Source organism: Propithecus coquereli, unplaced genomic scaffold, assembly GCF_000956105.1.
Source record: "Propithecus coquereli isolate 6110/MARCELLA unplaced genomic scaffold, Pcoq_1.0 Scaffold262, whole genome shotgun sequence".
NCBI classification, from domain to species: domain Eukaryota; kingdom Metazoa; phylum Chordata; class Mammalia; order Primates; family Indriidae; genus Propithecus; species Propithecus coquereli.
The window spans coordinates 2,472,761-2,483,483 of record NW_012148197.1 but is presented as its reverse complement, the minus strand read 5'-3'; the positions used below and the strand labels follow the sequence as shown (position 1 = coordinate 2,483,483).

Genomic DNA, 10,723 nt, shown 5'->3' with positions numbered 1-10,723 from the left:
TTTTTTTTTTAATACTGAGCTTTACTGAAACAGGATGCTAGTGCCAGGTACCACGATTGATTAAAAATAAGCCTCTAATTCTTACTAGTGGTCAGCTGAAGGATGAAGGTGATAGCAATCTCGGCAGGATGAACTCATTGAAAGGAGCGTTACAAACATGTACACGGTACTGTTGCAAATCACAGGGTAAATTGCCCAGGCAGGTCAGGAATTGTGTCTACATTAATTTAAATCCTCTCAAAACTTTTGGAAGGGATTTAAAAATCATGAGTTTGGCTTATATTAATAACTGGTTCACTTACTGCTTTTTTATACATTTTAATTTTAAGTCACTACATATCAGCTCTATTCCAAGGAAAATTCCATTTCCATTTGGATTCCATTGTGAAGTATGTCAGACTCGAACATTTAATAAACAGTATCCATTCAGAGATTATTTTAGAGACCCTATATCTACACCGATATTTTTTAAAAATTTGGGTGTGAAGGTTTTTGTGTCTGGTTTTTCTCTTTCAGAGACTTTTTCTTCATTCTGTCCAAAGACATGCATCGTACACTTACTCAACAGTGACTTTAAGTCTCACTTCTGTGTGTGTCATTTGGCAAAAATGGACATATATATATATGGGACTGGGTCTTGCTCTGTCACCCAGACTAGAGTGCAATGGTGTCATCATAGCTCACTGCAACCTCAAATTCCTGGGCTCAAGTGATCCTCCTGCCTCAGCCTCCCGAGTATCTGGGACTACAAGTGCACACCACCACGCCCAGCTAATTTTTCCATTTTTTTTTTTAGAGATGGGGTCTTGCTATGTTGCCCAGGCTGGTGTTGAAGGCCTGGCCTCAAGTGATCCTCCTGCCTCAGCCTCCCAAAGTGCTGGGATTCCAGGTATGAGCCACCTCACCCAGCCTAACTCATACTATTTAAAGACAGGATTGACAGAAAGAACAATATATCATAATAGCTGATTTATTCACAAGGCATGTCTCTTTTGACATTGATTGGGAGACTTAGTTTCTATCTGGAAAACTTTTTTCATTTTTGGTAATGTAAGCAGCAGATTTCAACACTTTGGGGAGATTACCCAAATGTCAGACCTGTTGCAGGTCTTTTGTTAGCAATATCCTCCTGGCCCTAGGCCAGCTTTCCTACTGAGGAAAAGCTCTTGATTACCATCACCAAAGTTTCTTCATTATTCTGAAAAGTTATAAATCTACATAACACCATACAGATCCAACACTGTCAGGGTGAGGACAGAACTTTGTTTATAGATGAAAACATTGTTTTTGGAGCTTCTTGGTTGATAGAACTAATCAAAAGCTGCCCGTATGACTATAATCCATTTATGGCACTGAATGGGACTTTAGTAATCAACTAATGGGAGATAAATGTACTTCTATCAGAGAAATTAAAACACAGATTAACCACTTAAAACTTCCCCAAAGAAACCATAAAGATAGTGTTAAGATGTCCTCTTAACTATTGGGTGATGTCCTCCACTTGGCTATGTCTGGTGCCCTGGGCTGTTGTTCGAGGCTCTCATTTCATGTTGAGAGGGCTAGGGTTAGACCACACTTGATGACCTTAATTTTGATGCATTTCGTAGTTCCACTCACATTTCAGCTCAATCACATTCAGAGTAACCCTAAGGAAACTGATTATGGAACACCTCTTATTTTCACCTTCTATGTCTGTCTTCCTTGCAACCATATCCCCATTCTGACTTGAGTTTGCCATCCATGAGGAGCTGATATAGCCTCCCCTGGTCACCCCCACAGAAATGACATGCCAGGCATTGTGTTAATCATATGTTCAGGGCGGACAAGAGAAACAGCCCCAGCTCACAGATTTTATAGTCTAGTGGCGGCAGTCAGACATTAAGCAAATAATTATAGTAAGGTGTGATGAAACTTAATTATAGAATTAGAAAAGTATGTTTTTGCCAAGTAAACATTACCATGGTTCTCCCAAATACACACAGATGTGGTTCAAGTAAACGTCCATGGTGACAATAGCTAACATCACTGTCAGCTCATTGTACTAGGACTTTTCTGTGTGTGCTAACATTTTTTTACATATATTTCCATATTCAATCTTGATTATAATCCTGAGAGGTAGGTATTACTATCCTCATTTTACAAATGAGGAAACTGAATCTCAGGGAGATTAAATCACTTTTCCCATGATGTCTCAGCTAAGTAAGTGGTAGAACCAGGCTTTAAGATCTGTAACAGTGATTTCAAACCCAAGCTCTTAACTGTCATGCCAGCTTCCTTTTATGTACACCTTAGCTAAGTAAAAGATTTTATTACTATAAAACCCAACCAATGCAATATATTTTTGGTTGTCATTTCAGAAAGATGTGAGTTTTCCTCTCCTCTGGCTCATTAAGTTCTCAGTGGCTCGAAGGCTCCAGGGAATGGAATTTTTTCTGAGTGCCCTCGGGCTGCCTTTTCACCCAAAACAAAAAGAGGTGAGGGTACTAATTAAAATCAGGGCATGTTGGAGCTGAAAGAGGAAAGAGCAGCCCCTCCAAAAAACAAAGAAAAAAACTATTTTAACAAATGAAAGCATCTCATTCTTTTAAGATCTCCAGAGAAGTGAAAGTGAAGTGACCTTGCTGAAGGTCACAGAGCCAGGAGCCAGGTTTTTGCCATCCAAAAAACCTGGTAGTGTTTTTTTCCAAATATATTGTCCTCTTCCTCATTTTAATTAAGAGTGATAGCCAAAATTAATATTCTAGTGACCCCAAAACAACCAAATATGTTTATGTATTTTTGCAAAATTCATAATCTAGCAAATACACCATATATTATCAATGTTAACATTTCAAAATTGAATTCCATTGGTCTAACTTAAACTTATTTTTCAACACATAGGCTTATAAAATCCAGGTCTATATAAGTGGATGACTCAATTTTACATAAATAAATATTCTGTAGGAGTTATCTACATTCCCCTCAAACACTCCCCATGCTTTTGGGGTGCCAGTTACATGGGGCGCCTGCCCTCCTCGTGTATCTCTCTGAGGCTGCCACAGCCTCCCCTGTGCTAATAGTTCTCTCCCACTGCCTGGCCCGTGCCACAGGACTTCCCGCCCAAGGTGTTCCACGAGACTTGCAAAATAGTGGCAGGTACCTCCCAAATGGTGGCTAAAAGCAAAAAAAAAAATTGCTTTTCTAGGGCTAGATTATAAGACATGCATGCATTATCTTTCCATGTGCTATGATCTTTCATTAGGGTAGTTCAGAATTCTAGAAATTGCTTATATTAATAACGGGTAACATTTATTGATTACCTACCATGTGTCACTGTGGTGGGTACTTTATAGATGTTCTTTTCTTTTTCTTTTTTAAAATGAACATGTCTCAGAGGTTTTATTTAACTCATTAATTAGGAAGCAGAAAGATGTTACAAATCACTCAAAGGTAAATTGAAGAAACATATTTAGGCAATCAGGAATGCTGAAATGAATTTTACAAATAGATGTAAAACTGGTATATATATAGAGAGAGAGACTGGTCTATATAGATATATATATGTATATATATATATATTTTTTTACTCCTTCTGCTTAACTGAATTATCATGTCATTTGACCATCTCCCCAGTATGCTATTTTTTTTAATCCTCTTAACATTCAGAACAGGAGGTACTACTACCTTTGTTATCCAGTAGAGGCAATTGCATCTTACCTAAGATCACAGAGAAGCAAAAGGCAAGGCCAGGGCCGGTATCCAAGCTGAGCTAAACTCTTCAACCTCAACCTTTTCCTCTCTGCCACCTGCCTCTCTAACAGTGTGTAAAGTGATCCGTGAGTGTCATCATGGGAGTTCTAATTCTTGCCAATTACTCATGGAAATTTAAAAACCATCCACAGTATGGCTAAATATGATGTTAGCCAAAGTAAAGTGTAACTTAAAAGAAACATCTCATGTCCCCAAAGTTACACAGTCCAGTTCAAAAACAAATCTGGGCCAGGTGTGGTGGCTCACACCTATAATCCTAGCACTCTGGGAGGCTGAGGTGGAAGGATCTCTTGAGCTCAGGAGTTTGAGACCAACCTGAGCCACATAGCGAGACCCTGTCTCTATAAAAAATAGAAAAATTGGCCAGTCATGGTGGCTTGTACCTGTAGTTCCAGCTACTTGGGATGTTAAGGCAGTAAGATTACTTGTGTCCAGGAGCTGGAGGTTGCAGTGAGCTATGATGACGCCACTGCACTCTATCTGGCCTGGGTGACAGAGCAAGACCCTGTCTCCAAAAAAAAAAAAAAAATTTGTGGTGTAGCAACACCCGTGCCACTGATCTCCTCCATCAGTGTGGATAATTGGGGGTTCACCTTGCCTCGATCGTGAGAAACAATGTGCTGATTCATAATATTCGTAGTAGGCACAATAACATGTTTACATGCAAACTTTGAAGTCTTAATAAACTGACCAAGAGGGCAGTGCTTCAAGAAAGGAAATTCCTAAGACAACAAATACTGTCCTGAGAGGTCTCAGGCTACAGCCAGTATTGCTAAGCAGAGGTCAAGAATCTGTGTGTGTGGATGTACATCTCTTTGTGTTGAGGTAAAAATATACAGATGGACTTGCAGCCAAAAAGCTTGAGCCAGTCAAAAGTGTACCTAATATTTTATTCAGAGTCCTCAGTAGCCTACCTGGACATATTTGAGAATCCAACCACATGTAGGATAAGTTCTCAGGAGAGTATCTATCTAGTTACTGCTTTAAATTACTACTTATCTCTAACGCAATGCTATGAGAGAAGTGATAGCAATTTAAAAATTACACAAGCCTTATTTCTTTTAAACAGATCCCCTTCAAACCTGCCTTCTACTTGAGAGCCAAGTGTCTTAAAACCATTATTCCTTTCACTATGTCTCCAACATTTCAGCATATATTTCTCCATGGCTAACCTTAATAGACGATGTAAAGTAATGTACTGTACATTCATATACTCTGCTTTAGGTCAGTATCCTTGAAAATAAGAGCTAACATTTACTGAATGTTTACTATGTGCTGGGCATGATTCTAAACAGCTGAAATGTACTATCTCATTGAATCCTCCTAGGAGGACCTAGGCCTCCTAGGTCCTATTATCCTCATTCTACAGATGCGGGACACAGAGCTCAGAAAGGATAAGTAACTTCTCCAAGGTTACACAGCTAGTAAGTGGCAGAGCTGGGGCTTACTCCCCAGCAGCCTGGATCGCAGGTCCTTAATCAATGTGCTATGCTGCCTCTCCCTGTTCCTTACCTGCATCTCCACAAGCATGCTCAGTCTCTGCATTCTAGGAGAGATGCAGACAGTCCCACGCCACTGTGGATTACCACCCCTGCTGTAAAGGTCAGGGAGCATGGACTGGTTACAAGAGATTCCAAAATAAGCAACATGTGGTTTCGACTTCAAGATGCTCCTGGTTTTGTTCAGGACACAGGCCGATAAATAAGCAGGCGCTAACCACCCGGTAGGATTATGAAGGAAGCACAAGGCACAAAGGGAGCAGCAAGGGGACACCTTGCCCTGAACACACGTCCTGGGGATGATCAGAAGTCAGCCAGGCAGTGGGAAGGAGAGCAGCGGTGGGGTAAGGACTGAATTCCCAGAAAGCAGGGCACAGTGGCAGAAATAACGATGTCACACACTAGATAGTAAAGACAAAAGAGAGAGCCAAACATTTGATTTCCGAGCAGATTTTTAAGTCGTGTTAGCATAACAAAAGAATCAGAGCAATTCTGGTGGTCTGAGGTGGCCTAACCTACTTCTGAACAAAGTGAAGTTACAGAATAACACCTTCTTAATATTTAACCGTTGAATTCTGTTTTGTTCTTAACATTTGGCACTTACATGGAATCTCCTATCCAACAACCTGTAAGCTTTTTACCAACATTAGTTCATTCTTCAGATAACCTCATGAATGGAGTATGCTTAAATAAACAAATGTCCATAATGTAATAAATTATAATAAGGACAGAAGAGATATATTTTGACAAGGTCATCTGGTGAGGTTGCTATTCTTTTCAACCTCATCCAGGAAAATCTGTGTAATCTAGAAACGTATTTATTGAATTGTCTTTTGTTCATTTAACTTGACAGACAAGAAGAATAAGAGAAGTCGTCCGAATGTAGGCAGCTGTTTCCTTCTAATACTAAATAGCCACAATGGTGACAAGATTTTACCTAAGTAAAGCTTACATCCTAAAGTAGAAACCAAACATATGTCAGGACTGAAGATTGCTCCACAGTTTTGAAAAGTCTGAAAATAGAAAAGTCTAGAGGATGATAAGATCGAAACATGAGAATATCTGGGCCAAAATATTAATGACAAATTGCGTATATGAAAAGAGAGTAAATCTAAGATAATTCTGCTTCCTCAACTAGAGCAATTGGTCAAAAGCAATATAATTGTATGCTTTGGAAAGAAGTTTCTTTATGTCCATCAATTCTTACTTGGAATAGTTTATCTAAGAAAACAAAGCAAGACGTTCAGGAAGTTAGTGGTTTGGATAACAAAACAATGGAGGGAATAATGGAATTAAATTTCAACACCTTGGCCAGGCGCGGTGGCTCACGCCTGTAATCCTAGCTCTCTGGGAGGCTGAGGTGGGCGGATGGTTTGAGCTCAGGAGTTCGAAACCAGCCTGAGCAAGAGCGAGACCCCGTCTCTACTAAAAATAGAAAGAAATTAATTGGACAACTAAAAATATATAGAAAAAATTAGCCGGGCATGGTGCCACATGCCTGTAATCCCAGCTACTCGGGAGGCTGAGGCAGGAGGATCGCTTGAGCCCAGGAGTTTGAGGTTGCTGTGAGCTAGGCTGACGCGACGGCACTCACTCTAGCCCGGGCAACACAGTGAGACTGTGTCTCAAAAAAAAAAAAAAAAAAAAAAATTTCAACACCTTGGTACAGTGAGTCACACTAAGGGGTACCTAATACCATAAGCTTGCAGGAGATCTTTTTTTCAGACTTGGTAGTTTTGTTTTAATAAAAAGGAGGAAGTTAGTTTCACATAGCCTAAAGGAGAAATAGTTTTCAGGGCTCTGCAGCTCATGCTGGAGTCATCAAAGATACTCATAACTCGAGTGAAAGGAAGTAAAACAAAAGGGAAAAGTGGGGAAATAGCAGAACACCATGAAACTCTTGACAGACTGCAATTCTGTCAAACGATTGTAGCTTGCAAGAAATATCTTCCCAGAAATATGGTGGGAAATGAAGGCTTTTGGAGTAAAAAGCCACTGAACACAAAGTGCAATACTGCATGTTTGTATCTTTACTCCAACTCCATACTAGAAGCCACTTGTTTTTTCTCATCAACAAAACCCCTGTGGAGTTCCCGCTCATAGCAGGAATGTAGCAGGAACTCGGTTTATGAGCTTGGCTGTGTTTTTCTAATTTAGGCCACCACGGTGTGCCTTATATCGGGATGTCCTGGAAATCCACAAAGAAGATCCAATTAATACAGTATATAAGTCCAAAGAAAACAACAACAGCAGAAACACAATAACAACAAAACCACGCTCTGGGGCCTAAACTGTTTTCCAGAGCATTTCAGGGTTTGGGTATTGGAGAGCAAGTATTTGCTCTCCAGAAATTTAAACTATACTATGTGGCTAGCAGCTGTTTCTCACCACCCTTCCTAGGGCCCAGACACATGCCCACCCATGCCGCAGTCACACCTTCGAGGGCTGCAGGGAGGGCTGGCGTTTGGGGTGGCTGGTTTGTAAGATTAATGTGTGATAATGATGGGAAGTGAGAGCCTTGTGGCTCCATCCTCTCAGAGGTTCCCTCTGTCTGCTGAGACAACAGAAAGCTTTTCTGCTAATCTTGAAAGGACTAGATTTACAGATGAGAATTTCACTTCCAGGTACTGTGCTAAGCAAAGAAGACAGAGATGAAATAGATGTTTTTTGGCCTCAACAAATTTACTTAATTCTCATGCCAGTCGATTAAGACACCAAAGAAATACTCAGAAACTTCCTTATAGTGGCATCTTCCAAATCCCACCTAACCTAGGGTCTGCCCTGCTGTAAGCTTTAATTCTATGACATATTCCTCTCTAAGTTCAAGTACAAACACAATGAGAGGCATCAATTTATTAAATTCTAGCAAAGTCCATCCAAGGAAGTGCTATCCCTAGAGTGTGCCAAAAAATAAAATCTTGCTTTAAAGATGATGACATTTCAGACCTTTGAGACCAGTTTATCTTGTGCTGATAGCTAATTTGTAGCTCATTCACCTTCCTAATTTTCATCCCCTTCTCCTCTGCTACAAGGTGTTGGTAAAGGGAAACCAGACAAAGTCACATTAGTTGATATATTGGTTTTTATAGAAGCATATTTTACTCAAATGAGGTTTGTGAGTTTCTGTGGGTGTCACAAGTCATTTTTATGCCTCTTTTCTATAGTGGTAGGTAATTAGAATTTGAACATATTTACAATTCTCAGGCCTTGATAATTCCTTGATCCAACTGGATTTTATCTAAATCACGGAGGATCTTTCTTTGGGCAAGGCACTGCAGGGAATAGAGCCATTAGGGAGAGACACTCCTAATGTCAAGGAGCCAATGCATTGTCAATTCACAGGATTTTTAATAAAGTCTATATTTTCTGTAGAGCTTGATGTGAACAGCCTATTATGTGTAGATATTACCAATTTGTAAGCAGTGCTGTTTTTCATGACCCCTAGCTCTTGTGCTTTTAACTATATACGGTAAATCGGTAAACTCTAGGTGTTATGTTAAGGTTTTTAAGTCATTGCAGAAAAGTGCTAATAAAGATGTCTATAAAGATAGGCCACATCCTATATACTGCACAGAATTAAAAAGCAATCTTAATAATAGTTAATACAACACAATAAGAGCTAACACAAGGTGCTTGCTCTGTGCCCATTATGTATACGTACATATATCTCTCTCCTCTCTTAACTCTCACAGCAATGCTATGAGAGACATACTATTACTATCTTTATTTTACAGATGAGAATACAGACACAGAGAGCAGGCAGAAGAATGCGGGGGAAGCTAAGAGTAGGAATGGGAGATAGTTCAATGTAGCACGAAGAACTTGGAAAAGAGAAAAATTAGTACGTAATTGCTGAACTGAGTTTAATCAAAACCTGCAAGGAGGATAAGAGATTCCAACGGTACTGAACTGAATCAGGTTACCAAACACATAGCAAGCACAGAAAACACACCAACACAGGTTTAAGTTACTGTGCATACATGAATTAACTTTGACGGAGGAAAAATTCAAATGATTTTTAAGGTGCAAAGATATACTTAACAATTGTGAGGAAAATAAAAACAGCAGCGTAGAAAAGAGAATCCAGAAAAGTTAGCAATGTGTTTAATAAAATGAGAAATACAGTTTTGTGGTGTATTTATGATACCAAACCCTGAAATAAAAATTTATTATTTCAATATAATGTTTCATTTGAATGTCATTAAAATATTTCTAATTTTCAGGAATATGGTCTCAGTTTTCATCTCAATGTTTGCTGTTATGTAGATCTGTGCAAATCTCATCAAAAAGGAGAAAATTTATGAATCAGGACATGTTTTTCTAACATAGGCAAGAGAGAAAAAGTTATATTGGGCTCTAAAACAGTCATTTTTGTTTTCCATTTAATAAAATTTCTGAATAAACACTATTTTAAAGTGTGCAAAAGAAACGCCCTTGATGAAAAGTATATGTGGCATATTGTCACGAAAATTATGGAATAATAGAATATTATAAATCGTGCATGTTAGAGCAAGTATGCTAGGGTTCAACTGCCTGGTGTGAATCACAGTTCAGCCAGCCTACTAGTTTAGCCCAAGTTCCCTTGGACACATTACCTCTTTCGTCAGTTTTAAAAAAGAAAGTACCAAGAGGACCTAGTTCGTAAGGGTGTTGTAAGAATAAAATATAATAATAAAACAACATTTGCTTGGCACATGGTGGGGGCTCAACATATGTTGGCTATTGTTTTCATTATATTTCATGATATAAGCATTTGCTATTTATGCATAAACTATACTAAAGACAGAACTAGAAAATCAATTTCCTGAAGATTCCTAAACCTACCAGAAAAAAAATAATGCCTACCTAACCAGCTATTTCAGTAATATACTTTCAAAATTCTATAATATTTGATCTGAAGACTGAAAGAAAATTATCAGCCTGGTTGATAAGAATACACACATATACACAAGCGTCTTCCTAAAGTGATATGTGGTTATGTGTTCATATAAGACAAAATATTTGATATATTATTATTTCTGATTTGGTATCCCTGGGGTTTTCTCAATCCAAAGAAATAAGCTTAGAGAAACTATAAAAAGCAACAGCCCATACTTTAAAAACAACACCAACATCGCTTCTCGGCCTTTTGGCTAAGATCAAGTGTAAAAACAACACCAACAAACAAACTGATCTGTTAATTCCAAAGCACTCATCTGCAAGGGAGACCAGCCCCACCTGGGTGTTGGTGCCATGCTCCTAGAGCATTTAAAAATAATTTTGCTTCACATAGAGTTTATCAAGGCATCAGTTAACAGAGCAAATTTAAAAGGCTCAGAGACTAGCATCTGGCAAATATCATGCTGGGTGGAGAAGAGTCAAGGCAAGCTTTTAATTTGCTATTCTCATACCTCACCATTCTTTCCTCCCCATCAAACAGTTCTCTTCTACTCTTCCTCTCCTTGACTTCAATGTTATGATGTATAATGGATGAA

At 38.9% G+C, this 10,723-nt stretch overlaps 1 protein-coding gene across 2 annotated transcripts in view; it reads right to left on the bottom strand.

Moving 5' to 3' along the window:
- The window catches only part of CLDN10 (claudin 10), a 128,677-nt gene that overhangs the window by 2,780 nt on the left and 115,174 nt on the right, over positions 1 to 10,723 (bottom strand). The window lies entirely within an intron of this gene.